Genomic DNA, 19,054 nt, shown 5'->3' on the forward strand with positions numbered 1-19,054 from the left:
TGTTCAAACCGCCCTGTCAGCACACGTCAATACAAATCTATTTTATCAAAAGTCATTCAGAGCGAAACTTCTTCAGCGAGTTTCGATGAGGAAATATCCAAACGGCTTTATTGTATTCTTTATCTGTTGAGGGTTTAAAGCCATCTTCGTCCCCTTTACTTGTATTTATAGGAAATTATTAGAGCACCAAAGGGTCGACTCCACGTGCCTCTTTTCACCCACTCTCCTCAATCATTGTTATGAGACAAAAAAGTGGGGGAGAAACATGACGCCTAAATCAAAAATCTCAGACTGTAAAAATAAAAAATAAAAGCAACTGGCCAGAACTGCAGACCAGCCAACAACAACCATCAACTAAAAAAAAAAAGGAAAGAAGCGAGAAAAAACGTCAGGGTGGATTTTAATATTCATGAATTTCCTACCAGCTCAGTTCAGCAGTTTCGATTAAGCATTAATTAGGAGCCAGAGGGGAAACCAAACAAAAATAAGGAGCTGAATGACTAATGAAGGTGCTGGAGATGTGGGTAGGCTCGCAGTGACACTAATGGTTTGGTGCTATGGGTGCTACATGGGCAGGAGTGCCAGCGGTGTGGGCGGCTAGACGCACCTCTGCCCACACCAGAGATCACACTCTGAGCGGAGGGAAGAAAAAAAAAAAACACAACACTGGCCGAGGAAGAATAAAAGCGAGAAGCACTGCTTTTTCTCATGCTGCTGTCAGTCGAAAAAACTAACAACTGCAATTTTAGGAGGAGGAGGAGGAGGGTGACTTAAGGGGGGGGGGGGGGGGACCTCTGGGGTGCAGGCAACCACCCTGGATTCACGAAACATTTTCCCAAAAGCAGCTGGATGAACTTAATAAAACACAAACACCAGGGTCAGGCTGAAAAACGGAGATAGGAGGTTTCCCTGCGAGTGTACAGACACATGCAGGGAAAATGTGGACGCATATTTTAGGCGGCTGCTTCACACGGAAAGTTGAGGCTGTGTTCACTTAAAGTGAAAAGTGAACGAGAAGTTGAGGGTCAGCATCGATCGCGGTTGGAGCGTTCCTCGTAATTTTTTTTTATATATTTCAACATTTTGAGAGCGCGTTGAAGAGCGTCCGCTGCACAGAGGTTATGCTGAGCTTGATGTTTCCACCCTTTCACAAAAACTGCCCCTTGTGCCAAAAATTAAATGTGAAATAATCAGCTAATTCAGCCGCGCTCTGCTGAAGTTTAAACATCACAAAAACAAATATGCTTCACCTTCTCATAGTTACACGTCTCCATGTTCAGGAAATATGACTGAAGAAAGTGAAATCACAGATTTAACACCTTCTCCACTGACTTTACTTGACATCACTGTTGTGTGTTTATTCCGATTTCTTGCAAAAGTAAAGCAGAGATTTTTAAACAAATGTTTCATTTAATAAAAACATGCCAACTGAAAACTTTTAAATTATATTAAAACTCTGCAGAATTATCTGATGCGTTGACTTTAGGTCTTTGTTGCAGATTCAAGGTGAAAACATCTGTCGTTGAATGGCATTGAGATGCTGCGACACGACTTCCCTCCAGTTCGTGTTCTGATTACATAATTTACATAAGCAAAACTACATTTCTGTTGGGCAGTGGGACTCGTGTGAACCCGACGACATGAGGGTGCTAACAGCTCCTGGTGAAAGAAACACGACTCGTGCGAAATGAAGTGAAAAAAAGTCAAACACTTAAAAAAAAAAAAGTAATGAGCATTTTAAAGGAGAGAAAAAGGCACTCTAGTTTGTGGAATTGTTACATGAAGTCCTCAATGTTTTGAATGATCTCTATTCATGTTTTTTATTTGTAACTGCAGGATAATAAAAAGTCCCTTTGGGGGCCACAACTTACATCCTGATTTTAAATTCAGTGATCTTCTGTTTTACATTAATTTGAGTTTAAATAAATCAAATGCTGAACTCTTAAGAAGCTCGTCTTTCCGCTCGTTCATAAAGATGATAACATTGTGAAGCTGCATTACAGCTGCATTTTATTTATTTATGATTTTTACATGAAGTGCCTTCAGGTTTGTTTTCATGTCACCTCTCATGTGAAGCTCATGATCAGTGGACTTCATGCATTTAGCAGAACAACCATGCGCATGTGCTGCAGTCCCATATGAATAAACAGCATCCATATCAAATGTGAATAACATTTTCATTCATTATTGTCAGGGCTGCAAAATGTCAAGCAGGCCGTGATTTACATCCGATGAATAATTTCAGCTCAACTTTTAGACGCATGCTTTCTCCTAAAATATTGTTTTAAGGTGGCTTATATTTTTACTGGCACTCAGAGGAGGAAAAATAAATTTGAAAAAAATAAATAAAAATCCTCCCAGCAGCAAAAAAAAAAAAGAAAAAAGGTTATCTTCCTCTGATCTGTTTGAGAAAGGGCTTTGTGGGCTCCTCTCCCAGTAAAACAAGGATAAAGCCAACAGGGGGAAAAATAAATGATATTGTTACCGAGGTATTATCCTTAAGCCTGCCCATGATATTTGAATTGTATTGGTGAATTGTAATCAGGTATTTTAGCTTAGCGCTGCTGTTGAACGCTCACCATCTGGTTATTGGACGACAGAGGGCTGGAGAGAGAAGGTGGGGGGGGGGGGGGAGAGAGGAAGCAGTTATCCAACAGAAAAGCCCGGCGACTTTACTTCCCCAATCTCTAAATCTACACATTGTAATGTAAGTCCACAGACAGGGAGCGCAGAGCAAACAGGGTCTGTGTGAGCACGTATCGGCTGCAGATCCCTCCAATCATTGGGGGGGGGGGGGGGGGGGGAGTCTGCCACGCTGCGGCTTTGTTCACTCTGGGAAGGTTTGAAAAAGAAAGGGGAAGAAAGAGAAGAGAAAAAAAAACGTGGAGTTTAAATGATCTGTATTTTCAGCTTCTGATTGTTCAAATACAACGTAGAGGTGTTGTGTTTACACATAAACAGTTCAGCTGAATGACGTATGTGGTACATTCAAAGTAAAGGAGGAAAAATCTCTGCTAATAAAATCAACATGTTGGACATCAATGATGGTTTCCACAGAGGAGTTCCTCATCTAAAAACAACACCTACATTAAATATATCTGACAGGACAGAAAAAAAGTGTTTGTTAAATTGTTAGCTTCACGAAAGGAGTGCACAAATTAAAATCTGAAGCAGCAGCTTTGAGGAAAAAAGTGAAAAGAATCAGCCTCACGATCAAAGTTGACCCAGAAGACGAAGGGTCAAGCACACGTTCGTCACCTCTCTCCGACCGCACGCTGACGCTGCCGACAAATCTGACATTCACCCAAATAACCAGGCACAATCTCTCACGAAAGTTTGTTTTTCGATTTTGAGGATGAGAAAAAAAAAACTAATTTACAACATCGCAGCACACGATCAAACACTCGATATCGTCAAATCAGATCCAAAATATATATATTTTTTTTATTTCAATGCCTGCAGGAGTTTCTTAATAAATTGTCAAAATACAGATCTGATGATTGTTATAATCTTTGTCAGTGATTCTATGGAGCAACCCTGTGATCGTGTCTCTGTTTGGTTGCAGGTCACTGAGTTTTTTTGATTTAAAATCTAACCTTGGCCATCTTTAAAATATTAACAAATGTCTTATAAATATATACTGTATCTGTGTCCAAAAGTTTTTACAATCCCTACATGTTGTTGTGCATTTTCCTTGCTTATTATTTCATCTGTTAATCTGTTTGGATTTGGGGTTTTTTTGCAGCATAAAAATGAAAATATATTAATGCTGATTAATCAATTTTTGCAGCTAAGCTTGTTCAAGTTGTAAAAATATAAAGTGGCCAGTTATTGCTTTAGTTTTGTACACTTTGAGGTAAATCTGTGATCGTATACATTTAAATTTTAATGTCTTTAAATCTACATTTAAAGCTGCAGGGACGTAAAAATCACTCTAAATCGACTATGTATTTACCTCACTCTTCTGTTTCTCCCGAGAGAGAACGAGTCAAAAGCCAGACAGAGCGGCTCATCTGTACCAGGGCTGGGGACTAGTTTAACCTCCTGACCCCGGCCTGTTTGATGAGAACTCTTGTTTCTGTTGTCGACGGAGCGAGAGTCCTGCTGTGGCCGAACCCCGCTGCAAACCGTCGTCGGCTGCAGCCGCCGCTGGAGTACCCTTCAACGGGAATTGCTAGCCGCTTTTCAAGTGAGCGAGAGCTGCAGAAAGAGACGTCTGTGCTCCAAAGGGGCCTGAGATAAAAAAAAAAAAAAAGCAACAGAGTATGTGTTTGTTTTTAAATGCATGATGTTCCCTTTAAAACTTTTTTTTGCAGGAGGTTTGGTGCAAAGTGAAGCTAATATGAGCGCTGCGCATATGTGGTCAGCTAGGGTCAAAGACAGCGATAAACAGTGATTACCGGCGAAAGATCCGGGTGAGAGTCAGTGCCATAACGATTAACAAAGGGAGGGGAGAGAGTGTGTGTGTGTGTGGGTTAGGACGAGGTTGGGGGGGGGGGAGTGAAGTTTTTCCTTTCTCTCTGCATCGCCACCTATCACAATTCATTACTACAAATTAGGGTTCAATAAAATTGCTATTCAGAGATAATTAGGAGTCGGGTTGGTGGGGCTGCGGGTCGTTGAGGGGGAGGACGGGGGATGAAAAAGAAAGGGGGGTTGGAGGGGGGGGGACTTCAGGGTTGTGGGGGGGGAGTTGCCATCCACATGTCATCCTGACCTGAACCAACAAACCGAGGGTCTTGCAGCTGGGGCAAGTGAAGTGAGACCCTGATCTGCTTCCGAATACCCCCCCCCGCCACCGCCCCCGTCCCGACATACGATGAGAAGGCCCGCACACAAAAAGAAAACACATTCACTCCCACCCCCCCACCCCACCCCGCTCCCCTTTTTCCTCTCACCTGCTGAGTTGGGACCCGCTCCAAATTAAACAAATTATTTCAGGACTCTCTCTTTCATTCCCCTTGAAAAAAAAAAAAAAAAAAAAAAAAGTGGAGCAACGGCTCACCGGCAAACAGTGGTCCCACATACGGAGGGCGGCTAATAAGGTTACATCCGTCTGTGTGTGTGTGTGTGTGTGTGTGTGTGTGTGTGTGTGTGTGTGTTTAAGTGGCTTCTTGAAAGCAAGTGAGAGCTCGGGTTATGCCTGCATATGTACACCAAGCTGAAGAAGGATTGTCTTTCACTAATTAACACTTTCCTCAGAGCACAAGCTACCCATCTTCGCATTCGAGAAGGAGCGAAATATTTGTTGGGGTGACAGAATATGCCTGAGAGCAGTTCTGTTTAATTAAAACACAGAGATGAATTCTTCTGTCATGTCTTTATCATTCTTACTTAGTTTTCAATTAATCCAAAACTGCATTCATTTGGTCATTTTGGTGTTTTAGCTACAATCTAAAAGCTAAAGAAGCTAAATTTCTTTGACTAAAACGTCACTTTTTAATTTATTTGTCATTGTCAAACAGAGCTTCCCATAAATAATTAATAGGCCCTCTGATTGAAAATATGAGAGTGCGCCATTGAATCAGTGCAGAGCGCTACTTTAACGTGCTACTCGCTTCATGTTTTATCCTCCTCTCAAGATTTTTCCTCTTCAGTCAACAGGCTCCACGTGTTTTTCAAGATTCAAGAGAATTATTGGGATTCAAAACATCTTTTCTGTATATTTTCCTGAAGTGGACAAAGAACAAGGGCACAAAGGAAGTTTATCGTATTAGCTTCATTTCAGAAGCATATGAGCCACTTCCTTAGCGATTAAATTATGACTGAACATTCATTTTAATGTGCCCGTTTATATTGTCACTAATGTATGTCCACTTTATGACGGCCTCTGTGCAAAAAGGTTAGACGGAAAAGAGTCGAGAGTTTGACATTTGAGCATGATTAGCTTGTTCTTTATCTACATATTTTGCTGTAAAGCTAAATTCCTTTAACATTAGAGCAGAGAAAGAAGGTACATTTTACGAGTGAATACGTTGAGTTAAAAAAAAAATTGTTGGTTTGTTTTTTTTATGGCCAAAGGTAAAAAAGAAAAAAAGAAGAAGCAAAAAGCAGAGTTGAATGTTTTAGCTTAGCATCAATAACACCAAAGCTGGGCTACGTGTTAGAATAATTTTACATATTAATACAGTTTGCCACCTCTTTCTCAAATTATTGTTTTTTTTGGTTTCTTAGCAACATTAATGACTTCTACACAAAAGTTAAGCTTCACATTAAGAGTTAATTAACAAAGATTTTACCTTTAAAAGTGTATTTATTTACACGTAAAGCATTGTAGCCAATAGTTTACATAGAAATAAGTGAAACACGTATTTTGCCTTTTTTTTCCCCCCGAGGGAAAAAAAAGAATTAAAGCAGATAAAGGCGAGTATAACATTTTAGCAGCATTTAAGGCTTTAAGGCTCCTAACTGGTCTAGATTCAGGACCAACCACCAACTCCTTCCTGTAATTTGTAACCCACATTTCTAATATTTAATAGAAATCAGATTTATTTAAAATCTGATTTATTCAATTAAAAAAAATATGTAGTCTGGTCCTCAAAACTTGTGTGATAGAAAAATAAAAAAAATGTATTTAAAAAACCGCTTCACAGATTTTTTGACACGTTTTTTATCAGTCACAACCAGATAAAATTAGAAAAGTTGAAGCTTTGGTTTTTAGAAATAAATATAAGGAAATCCTTATTTTAAAAAGCCTACATTTAATAAAAATGTAATGTAAATTGAAATACGTGGCAAGCCTTACTGATTTTGCGTGTGGCTTTTCTTTAAAATAAGCTGCAGAAAAACTGAATTTAAAACATCTAAGGAAAGCAGTGTTCATGGAAAGAAAAGGTGCAAACTAAACAGCTAATATAACACATAAAATAAAAACACATACGCCTCAAGTAGTGTCACTTTAACAACTTTTGTTTGTTCACTTTCTCGCGCCGCCTTGGCAACTCTTCCTGACATTCAGCTGCTCTGTTGAACCTGTCAACTTTAACTCTACTTGTTCTCTCTTTTGGCTGTTTGTTCCCTGCATCATCCTCCTCCTCCTCCTCTCCCGTCTCCTCCAGCTGTCTTCTGCCTGCGTACCACTCTGGCTGCGGCCCCAGCGCCACTCGAGGGGCCGTGTGAACCGTCCAGTCCGGTCACTCCGCATCAGTGTCGGGCTGGAATGCGCCGTGGCCCTGGCCTTGGTCGGGGACACCACTCTGGGGGCTGAGAGGCAGGGAGGAGGGGGTGGTGGTTGAGCAGGTGCTCTGTTAAGGGAGGAAATAAAGTTGATGTCACGTCCCCTCCCACCGCCATCCTTTGTGGTTGCGGGGGACATGGACACCAATGGACACAGAGAGCCTGTGGGTGCTCTTCTGTAGAGGTCAGATCAGAATCACACTGCCAGTCTTTACTTATTAAGTGGCTTTCTGTGCTCCCGATGGTAGGCCGGCGCTGCACGACAACCAAGCCTGTTCCCCGGCACAAAAAGACCCCCGTAAAGAGACACCACCCTGCCATTGAGACCGCCACTCTGCCGCTGTGTTTGTCCCCATGTGAACAAATATGGCACATGATACCAGAGGTGTAGCATTCCTCCCCATTTCCACTTTTTTGTTGAAAGAAAGAAGTCCTTTACACGCCAAACAGAGCATCGCAGACTCTCTGATCAACAATTAGGGAGGGGGTATGGGACAGGGGGGGCCTCCAGGGACCAACGGCGGGCCGTAAATACACTTCTCTCTCCGGAAAATGAAAGCAAAAGAGCTGCCATTTGTAGACAATATTCATGCATTATATGTAGAACAATTACGCTGCGCATACTTCAGCTTTATTTACTTGCTGTGTTTTGTCTCGGAGTGACGTGTGCGCACAGACTAGGACAACTCTCCCAGTTATTTCTCGTGTGTCGCTGCACTATGTAGCTATATTTAACACCAGCACAAGTCAGAGGTCGGCCATTTGTAAGTGGTGAACTGGCACAAATGATTATCATCTATTAATATGCCATAATAACCGGGGTTTACTTTCATACTTCCAACGTGCATTTGTCTTTTAAAGTGATCTAGTTTGGCAATCTCGCCGCCTCCTCTGCTCCGTATGCTAATGTGAGTGAAAAACACTTTGGATTGTCTCTGAGGAATAAAAACACGTATTGGGATTCAGACCAGCAGCGTTTTACACTTTAGGGCGTTGAGAAAAGTTCCTCAGCAGCCAGGGTGTCTCGCCGACTTCATCTGCACTCGCTTTCATATTGTTTCCCCATAGTAGTCTCTGCGAGCGGAGCCTGGTGAGAAGCCAGAGAGCCCATTATTCAAACCGGGGTCCTGACACCAGTTTATGGCTGAATTACATTAACGTGCGTGTAACTCGACTCAAGAAGGAATAATTAATATTCACCCCAAACTCAGCTCGGCTTTTTGCTTGTGTTGGCTACTGACTACTGTTTTTCCATGTAACATAATTCATGCACTCTGCAACTCTGGACGCAGCGTAAGGATATCCAGTGTTGGAGAAGGAAAATAATAAACACCCGAGGAGGACCCCAAATGTACTGAATCCATTTCTTTTATACGTGTGCCTTGAATAAAACCCTTAATTCTTTCTGAATTATTTTTTTTTTTTTACTTGGTCTAAAACAAAACCTGTCTCCAAAGATTAAACAATGAACACAAAAAGCTCATGTGATTTAAATGGACTGTAGGAAGTAGGAAGAAAGCTGGTCAGATTCATCTCTTTTTTCCTGCTCTTAAAGATGCACATCACGCTGATGAGCAAAATCATTTTTTATAATGTTTAACATATTACTCCAGGGTAAAACAAAAATGAGTTTGGAGCTGAAAACGAGAAGAAAAAACATCCCTTTGTCTTTCTCAACTGAGGCCCCTTAGATCATGAAATATTCTCATTTTGGTTTAACATTTCAAAAATATTTATTCATATTATTTGAAAGCTAGCGTTGTTTAACAGAACAAATATGGCTGTCTTAATCAGTTTATTTCCCTGAACTTTGTTGTTTTTTTCGGGTCAGCTGGATAGATTCTTGAGGTTTTAAATGTGAGCATTTGTTGAAATAATTATTAGAAATGAAGAAATGTGACAAACAGATAACAGTATTTAAGTTTGATGCACTTTTCAGGCACTTCTATTTTAATTAATCTTTTTGGTGATTTTTGGTTTGAAATGAAGTCATTCGTTCGTTCGTAGGTTTCACAGGTCTACATAACGTTTGTTTTTTCTCCGTACAGGTGAGCTTTAAGTTATTTTATTCTAAAAGTCCACAAAAAAAGAAGACCAATTAATTTGATCTACTTTCTGTTGCCAAAAAATGTTACATTTCCACTTGATTGGGATTTTACATTGTGATTCTTGATATCTTTATTCTCTATAACCACTTCCGCATTACCAATCATTACCAATAACTCTACCAATCCATTTCTTCCTACATTTTTTACTCTTTTTTTCAGATTTCCATGAACTGTTTCTAGAGAAACAGTAACTGATAACATATGCATTTTAAGTCTAAAATCCATGTCAAAAACATCAGAGAGATTCTCAGGTTTGAAAATGTTCTTTAAAAGTGTACTTGAGTTTCATTCTGACGTGAATTCATCATGAGCGATTAATTGATGCTTTCGGAAATGCAAAACATGCAAGAGGTGCTGGATCAGGTGTGTTATGTTACTTGGATCTCATTTCTATGACTTCTGCTTGAAATGTTGGTTAAAACAAATACTTCATCTGCTCATTTTTGGGTTAAAAAAAATGGGTAATGCCGAATCTGAAGGCCCTGGGTTTCAGTAAAAAAAGAAAATATTTCAGTTTTGGTTCTTCAAAGAAACAAAATTACAACTTATTTGAAGCTCTAATCTCTTCCCCCACTGGTTGATCTCAACTTGACAAAAATAACTACTCTGACACATAAAACAAACTCCTGTTGTGGATCAAGAAAGTATAGCTGTGGAACTGCGTGGCCTCTCCGAAGTGCACTCGGTGGTTAGTGCACTCCAGCTGCACGGGAGTTGAAGCACCCTGGGCGAGAGGGCTTGAAGGACGGCGTGAGTGACGCGGCAGCGAGGAGCGATGAGGAGAGGGGAAGTGACAGGAGACAGTTGCTACACACTGTGTCAGGCTGGCAGTGTCACACCTGGCAGCTGTCAATCACCACACTCCCGAACACCTCGCTCCCTGATATCACCCGAGCTGCTGCCAAACATGCCTTGAGTGGTGTCATCCATCCACACATGAGCACTGGCTCACTCCGACTGCACTCATCCTGTCACTGCTAGTCAGAGGCAGGGATAGAAAACGGGGGAGAGAGAAAGAGGGGAGAGGGAGGGAGGCATCCGTCTATTTACATATGGAAAGGTCACAAATAGCCTGCAGGCACTGTGCTAATTAGAGAATGTGGCAAAAAAAAAAAACTCCAAAGATAAATTGAAAGACAAAATTGGAGAGTTATCTAACTAAAGTGGTGTAATGAAAGTGGGGATAAGGTGAATGAAAGGAGACAGCAAGTGGCTACATCTTGCTAAAAAAAAAAAAAAAAACTCTTTACTGGGGGGAGACACCAAAAAGTAGAGAGCAGTTGGAGTTCTGAGAAGCTGCAGAGTTACAAACAAAACAAAAAACTGTCGGCGCGCTCTCAGGTTGAGCAGCAAAGGAGAGCAATAAGTGACAAATTCTTGTGTTCCTAGCCGTGTAGCTTTAGCTTGGTTAGCACGGGTCTCCAGCAGCAGACATTGACCATATGACGGTGTTCAGATGACCGGGCGTGTGTGATCTCCCTTAGCCAGATAAGCGAATCAACCTTTATAATTCATTGTGACAAGCTGACAGGCAAAATGAGTGTAAAATTTTATACTTACATGAATTTTTGTGTCAGATTACCGTCTGTGCGCTTGTTTTTCTGCCCGGCCATAGCCGAGGGCTCCTTTTCCGCGGGCGCTTCACGGACTTTGTTTCCAGGCCTTCAGACACATCGCCCTTCGCCCTAGTGAATTTGCTGATTAATTTTGGATGCTCCCCTTAATTAACACCCCAAAGGAAAGTGTAGATTTCCTAGCCCGCCTTTGCTGCGGCACAAACAAAAATGAGAGAGTCTGAAGAAGGATGACCTCAGGGAGACAGACGTGCTGATGTCCAAAATGACATTACAGGAGCAATGTGAAGGCCCCGTGATGGCGGGCCTAGACCTGGACACGGGCGATGCCTCAGGAGCTCCCAGGCCTTTTAATCAGCGACTGGAAACGAGCTCCCTATTAGTCTCATTTCATTTGCTTTAGCGTCGGTACAGAAGCAGGCCTCGCATGATGCCACCCGACGCTTGAAACATGCTGTTCTTGTGCCAGTGCTGGTGCCGCCTCCGGCCCACGGTCACTAATTGGTGCCACTCTCTTACTTCCAGTGAAATTGGCAGATGACGGACAGGGGGCGAAATAAAAATTTGATTCCTTTCTCCCTCTTCCCAACATCAGAGTGGGTTTCGCTAATTGGGTTGAATGGCGCCCATCTCGTCTTGTGACAGCCACGCGGGGATGCATGAGAAGCTGCGGGCAGCTTGGAGAGCTCTCACCCTGCCGTGCCAGCTCGGGAAGACACGCCGGCAGGAGGGGGGCGAAGTTGGAAAAGACACTGCTGAGACAAAAGAGCACAGCTCGAAATCAGAGCGCTCACTTTTGGGAGACCTTGAACAAACAAACTTGCACTTTGTCTCGCCGAGGGCAAGAGGAGACGCACGTCATCGCCCGACCAGAAGGTAGCAAATCAGCTCAGAAAAGACACCGAAGGTAAAGTCCTCTGAGACTTCCTCTGCATAGTTGGTACATTACGTCCAGTGGGTAATATTAGTGCGACCAGCAACGGGAACAAATGACAATGTGGAAAGAATCATTCGTCAAATCGAGCATTCAGGTCAACTCAGAGCGAGCTAGACTCACTTTTTACGATGAGGAAACAAAATAATTCCCAAGTATTTGAATCTTCGGGAGCTTTAAGGTCACCCATCTTCTGAACCCATTTGGGTTTTTTATGAAAAACCTGAATTCTACTCGCTAACGAAACGAACACACAGCATCAAGATCACACGAAAGTGGCAGGAATTTCAATCAATAAGTACGAAATGTGGATTAAATGCCTCATTGTTATATAACTGCAGACTAATACAGTGTCCCATTAGGGCCATTAAAAGCACATCCGATCCGCCCGCCTCCAGTAAAACAGACATGGATGTTTGAGCAGGTCGTCTCAAGCTCCCCCCGCTGGACAATTGTCCACTTTGTGTTCACAGAGATTCAAGCAGGGGAGGGGGAAAAAAAAACACAGCAGAATTCCCATTACAAAAGGACAAGAAGTGCAGGTGTAATTGGGATATTTGGGAGTGTCTCGTTTCAAGGCCCATCGGAGCTGCAGTGAAATGAAGCCTGTAAGACTAGAGCCTCTGACTGGCAGGCGAGGCTGCCCTCTCACTCGCCTTTTGCCCGCTATTCTCTGAACTCTCTTCCAACCTCACCTCCTGTCTTGCTTGTTTTTGATTCTTCATTATTTCTCCCTTCTTTTCCCTCTGGGTCTTTCTTCTCTTTTCCTTCCTCTCTCTCTGTCTCTCTACATCCCCAAAAGGACATGACACAGTAAGCTCCTGCCAAACTCGCCAAGTCCCCTTTCCTACCGCCTATGATAGCAGCTTGATCGGGCAGGTATAGGTAACAAATGAGATCAATTAACGTGTCCAAGAGGGGCATCTACCCGAGAGTCCGGTTGCACTAAACGATCTCCTCGGCTTTTGTTTCGCCTCTTCAGGATTCCATTTGCAGCCTCATCACTTTCCCGGCTCGAACAACGGAGACGATTGTTCTGCCCAACCCTTAATGGAGAGGGACCAAGAAAGCCTGGCCTCTTACCCTGGCAGAGGTTGTATCGTTACCATCAGGACTCCAAGCGAGGACAGGGGGCGACCTCGACCAAAGAAATCCCCGCTCCGCAAACCTTCCAACCACCCCGACTTCTCTCCAAACTTCACAGGACATCAACGGGCTCGATTTGTAACAAATTTGTCTCTCCGAGCTGGTTAATCGAAAGGACTCGGGGACTAACAAGGAGCTGATTGAGCCCAATAATGGAAGTGTTGAAGGCTGAAATGCCAGAGCAGAGGCCAAGGCTTGACTCTACTTTAAATATGCTCTCCTGCCTTGAATAGAAGACATATGTGGACGCTATGTTATACCACAGTTATACATCTATGAGATGTCAAAACGATCAATATTTCAATAAATGTCGTTCTTTACAAGCGTTCCTTTGCTTTGCCCATCCATTTTTTATCCGTTTACAGCGTTCGGTCTCATTTTCAGAGGCAGCTTTTTCCAATATCCAACATCCTGACAAATTGACAGTCACTTTTGCGAATTTCATCTCGCCGTATATCGCAAGCCAGCTTTGATGGAGAGATTGGATAACTAAGTGAAGGTCTGCGCAGGAAAGGCAGCCGAGGAGACACAGAAATAGGGGCAATTATCATGAGTTAGAGAGACGGGAGGGTCGGCGATGGCAGCCATCGAACGCCCTGAGCGTTGGTTTGAATCTGCTTGATGAATGTGACGCGTGGCGCTCATCTATCCCCTCCATCAGTCTGCCCAGTCAGACAGGATTGTTTACTTGTAATCAACCTGGCTTGGTTGACAGTTCACCATTACCCCTGATAACAGGGTCTGCTGCAATTTGGACCCCGAAAGAAAATATATATATTAAAAAAAAACAATCCAACACACAGATCTGCTCAGGGGCCTGTTCTGATGCCTTATTGATAGAGCGCTGTTATCTTTGCACGTAATTTGTTTTCAAGAACTGTGATTTACATTTCAGTGGGATTACACCTTTTAATGCTACACGCGGGCGAGAAGTGGGCAGCCGCTGGAGGAGGAGGAGGAGGAGGAGGAGGGGGGTAGAGGGATGGAGGCGGTGTGTATGTGTGGAGATGAGGGAGGGAGGGGGTTCAAACGATGCATTTCCAAGTCCTCAAGTGGAGAGGATTACAATTACAATTAAAAATCAAAAGGCCCGTGTGTCCATCAAACGCTAGCCCATAACCCTTTGTGTACCTTCTGCCAAATCGTTGCGGCGAGTGGAGGGCTGGCAGATGCAGAAACGCTTTCCAGCTTAATTGTGGCGTATTACCGCGGCTTGTTCATCGGGATATTATGCAATAAGTGTTATTTCAGGCAAGGATGCAGGTTCTAAATGGCATGCTAATTCGACTCCCTTGGCAGCATGTTAAAGAAAATCCATGCATCACCATTAAAGCAACAGCGAGGGCCCGTGGCAAAGTTCAATCATCTTGTTTGAGATACCGCCTTGATATCGTACAACAAGTACAGAGAGATTAGAGCTGCAACAAAGGACCTGCACGGGTCCGTTATGAAAGAAAAAGAAACACCTGATGAGAATATATGGATGGCATTATTTATCAGACAGCCTCCTGTACAACTCTAGAGATATCAAACCTTTAAAATATGCTGCAAACCCCACTTTAAAGAAACCTCTTCAGTGTTTATAGATTGATGAATCACAAATTCTCTTTGGATGAATTTCATACGAATGGGAATGGGTTCCCCAGCTGCAGTGTGTGATATTTATACTGGTCTATATTCACGCTGGCCTGCAGCTCACGCCACCACTGAAGACTTTTCTAATAATTAGTGAGAAAGAAAACTTCAGAGAAAAAGAGTCGGAGTGTTTGTTTGCATTCAACACAGGTTGGTGTGAATGCAACAACGTGCAGGGTTCAAGTCCCAGTAGAATAGACAGTTAAGACTCGATAACGGGGTGTTAGAGCGCTAAAGAGATGACTTACAGCGTGTGCCTGATGTTTTGTTTGTCAGAGACACAGAAGAAGAGACAGAGACGAGACCGAGGAGGAGAGACGAAGGAGACAAGACGAGACGACAGCCTAAGCAGGAGTGAATTTCATGGTTTCAAGGAGATGATATATTTTGCATTTGAATGTCTTATTTTTGCTTCATGATCTTATTCATGCTTTGAGTTCAACTTTTTTTTTTTTGTCCTCAAAGGCTCGTTTGTTTGGCATCAAAAGGACGGAGGAAAAGACAAGAGACAAAACACATGAGGAAAAGCTAATGAGGTTAAAAGGAGGAGGGTAAGAACTGATGCTGTTCACAGCTTCCTTTACACAAGAAATAAAACGCAGAGTCATCAAAAAACGTGAACAGGTCACTATCATCGCTGCTGGTGTCGACACTTCAGATGACTTCTTGTTCGTATGACAGAACATTTGATTTTCACCAAAAACCCTTCCTTTCTTAAAGGCATCGAGCTGTATGCATCCTAATCATGTGCATTACTCCTGTAACTCAGATCACAACATTTGACATAATTCTTTGTTTATTCATCAGTCGGTGAAATTATGTAAAACAAGCTCTCGATGGCTCTCGGCGTACGTAACAGAATGCAGATTTCATGCGATTCGAACGCGTTTGCTTTGTTGGAGGCAGTGTCCCATTTAAAGGAGCATTACACTGAAATGTCACCGGGGTTTCTCTACATTTACAAACAGTGCATTTATTAGAATACGTCTGCTGCTTCCTGAACGTGGATTTGGGTTGCTGGAAGGAGAGACGCGCTCCGAGGGTTATGACTTACTAATGCTTATTTAAATTGTAAACGCTTCCTTCCTGCCTTTTTTCGTTTTATTTACCCACTTCCCCCCCCCCCCTTCAAGATGACATGGCACCTGAAGAATTGCCCTTTGAATTCCCCCTCCATTGAGATGGATAGAAACATCATTTGCTTTTGTTGAATTAATTCACTCATTAGGTGGCGGTTTGAAACCTGCAGCTCCTTGAAAAGGCGGAGATAATACCATTTCTGCCATTCACAGTGTGTCCTTAGAGCCGGCAATCTATCGCCTAATAATTTTCTGGCCAAATTATAACACAGAAATCTTCATTCAGGGAGGTAAGAAAGTGTGAATGTGACATGGAAAAGAGGCCCTCAAAATGCCTTTTTTTCCCCAGAATGGCAGCAAAACAAGGAGATTATAGGGGAGAGGGAGACTCGTTTTACCTCATCAGTGGCCTTTGTACTCCTTGAGTCAGCTTTCTGAGGCGAGCAGGTTTGAGCTCAATCATCCCTGGGAGTCTGCGGAGACATAAAATAGTCCCTCGTTATTCAGTGCAGGTGGGAACATCACTAGAATGTACAGTTTGCATATTAAAAGCAGTTAAAAAAAAGACAATACTTGATACAAACTCTGATCGTGCCGTTTCCTTTTACATGCAGGAAGGAGAAATGTTCCTTTTTTAATGGACGAGCTTTAAAGATTAATTGCAATTTTTAAAATTGCACTTTATTTTTTAAGCAAATCACATTTCCCTGCCCCAATGTATTTCATGCGCACACACACATACGGTGGATTGTTTCCATATGGGAAAGCGATATAATAGCACGTGGCCACATTAGATCACTTGCATACAGATGTTCGCCTGAATTTCTGCAGCAGTTGGGTCCATCTGTGTTTAACAGTGAGCTGCTTAGCACACGCCTGTGTGGAGGGAGGCATAGCAAGCATATGGACATTTTACAAAAGGTTACCCTGCATAAATTAGGTTGAATGGCAATCTGTTGAGGAGAGGTGGCTCGCTGCGAGCGCGAGGTGGTTGGGAGGAAAACTGGATCATAAAGGCATTTTGTTTTAAGAGCTGCTCATTAAAGAGGAATTTATAAAATGTCTCACAATGAAATATCAACCATTTTCCTTTTTCATTTGAACAATATGTAAATAACAACTTCAAATCAACGTGAAAAAAATAAACATGTAATGCATATGTCTCTCTTAGATTCAATTAAAAATGTTTCGACTTTTAAGTGGTAAAAGAAATGCTGAGTAGAAGGCCAAGGAGATTGGTAGAAAAGACAAATACACAGGCATTATTCAAGCGTATCATTTCTTTGTTTACATTCAACATTTAGAGATCTGCAGTATCAAAAATCGTTCAGTTCTAGCATTAGATACAAAGTCTATTTTCAGCCACATTGTGCAGATAATCACTGACTGTACGAGCATCATTAGCACAGCAGGCTGCCTTTAGATTTTTATCTCGTCTTAGAGTGACATCTAGTGGTCGTTTTTATCGTTGACGCCACACCAATCCTGCATACAGCTCTTATTCCTTCTAGATGCATTTTGAATGACCTATGAAATCCAGGACACACTTTGTCTGCCTTTATAAGCTCAGTTTAGCTCTGTGAAAATACAAAAGATGTGTTCCTGCTTCCGTTTTCAGACATTTCAGTACTTATTTTTAGCATGAATCTTTCAAACATTTTCTATCACTTTTTAACGCTCTGAAATAATTGTTTGAGGTTTTGTGTGTATATTTTACCCGTTACTTTTGCTTTTTCTTGGTATTATCCATTAAACTCCTTCGAACAGCTGCTGACTTACTTTTTACTTAGTTGAACCTGTCACATTTATCATCCATTTGTTTTACACTCTCACTTCCTGCCTCCTCTGAACACAACCTCATGAATCAAAAACACCCTCAAAACTCTCAAAAAACAGCCCACAAATGCTGCACCCAAGTATCACACCAGCCGCCCTTTCATACATCCACCGACGCCTGTAACACATTCAGTCTAATCTGCCTGTGTTTGCTCTCATCTGAGAGTTACCTTCATCGCTGTGTGGGTGGTTAAGATTGATTAACAATAACAGCAGCTGACTAGGCAAGAATAATTCAGCAGAAACAAAGCGTCTGTGTATCAAGAAGACCGGCGATGAGAGACAGGAGGAAACCGCCGCTTCCACGTTTCTGAGTGTTCTGATGTCGATTAATTGAAGCTTTGTAACACAGATCGAGACAGGCGAGGTTCAAAGGCAAGAGCCGTCCGACGACGACGACGACGTGCTTTTATTTCAGGACATACGGCACCTTTGATGTGTGCTACTTTGTCTGGATACGAAGCTTTGATACGAGAGGTCATCGCGGGATGGTCGAGAGGGCTTAACCGGACACAACAGGCCTCTCTGAAAAGGAGGGACCAGGGCGCGACAGGAACACGACCCAGAACTGGACAATGGAGCGCTCAAGAGGTGCGGATTGATATTCATGCGAAGATCACACAGCATCAGACAAGCTGTGGAGACGCTTTCAGGTGAGTTAACGTCTAATAACGTTCTGAAAGGTACGTCTAGGCCTCGCTGAAATATGACGCCATTAAGCATATTTCTGCTGGGTAATGTATAAAAGAGTTCTTGCGTCCTGTTTAAAGTATAGTTGGTGGTAAAAGATCCAATAAAACAAGTTACTGTTGAGGACGTTTCCTTAGTGCCCCAACAGACCGACTTTACATCCACTGTTCTGTTTTTTGTTACTGTACATCTCGCTCCCTTGAAGGTTTAGCATTTTTTACAGTCCAGGCACTATTCTTTCCTCCAGCATTCACAGGTGAGCTGCATTGAGTGATGCCAGAACAAACTAATGAAGGTGAGACATAAAGGCTTCGGAAGACGGATGTTCCTCACAATACGCTTAAAGCGTTGACACCCCAATCGAACGCTCCCTTTGGTTTGTGAGCGGAGAGGTAACAACCCTTAACTCACCCTTCTAACCTCTTGTCATGGCCGGTCCCTTTGTTCCTCAACATAAAAGGACAAGTCTGGACATGGAGAGGCTGGGAGACACTTTGACGGAGACGCTGATCAATAAAGAGCATCTAGCATGGAGATAATGTTGGGAAACTTAAAGTGCAGGTCGTTGAAGTGTCATCGATAGAGCTCTTGCTAAGAAAGGGTTCAAGCTATAGGTCATTCTACGGAGAGTAAAGGTGCAGTTATGTCGGGCTACCAATACAAATGTTCTCTTTGATGGGGCTCAAAGTTACGTACCAACTTCAAGATGAAGGAATTGGCACATAAGTGGAAGGTTGGTAGTATAACATGAGAACAATTGGTTTAAATTTAGTGCGAAATGTGAATAGTAGGGGCCTCAAGAAGAGCACTTAACCCTTAGGTGTTCCTTTGGCGTTGCTCATCAAAAATGTGTGGTGGTCCTGGGCAACCAACCTT

At 42.6% G+C, this 19,054-nt stretch overlaps 1 protein-coding gene across 7 annotated transcripts in view; it reads right to left on the bottom strand.

Moving 5' to 3' along the window:
- Positions 1-19,054, bottom strand: part of LOC306818597 (transmembrane protein 182-like) — an 81,689-nt gene that overhangs the window by 44,923 nt on the left and 17,712 nt on the right. For 2 of the 7 annotated variants that reach the window (XR_013778309.1, XR_013778310.1), the window contains exons 7-9: positions 16,051-16,125; positions 7,078-7,244; positions 3,956-4,233 (exon numbers count right to left, since the gene is read on the bottom strand). The gene's annotated coding sequence lies outside the window, so the exon portion shown is untranslated. Of the gene's footprint in view, positions 1-3,955; positions 4,234-5,992; positions 7,245-10,844; positions 11,611-16,050; positions 16,126-19,054 lie in introns of those variants that run through there. The other 5 variants (XR_013778308.1, XR_013778307.1, XR_013778311.1 and 2 more) reach the window with 5 other exon arrangements.

This window comes from Symphodus melops (assembly GCF_947650265.1).
Source record: "Symphodus melops genome assembly, chromosome: 23".
NCBI lineage: Eukaryota > Metazoa > Chordata > Actinopteri > Labriformes > Labridae > Symphodus > Symphodus melops.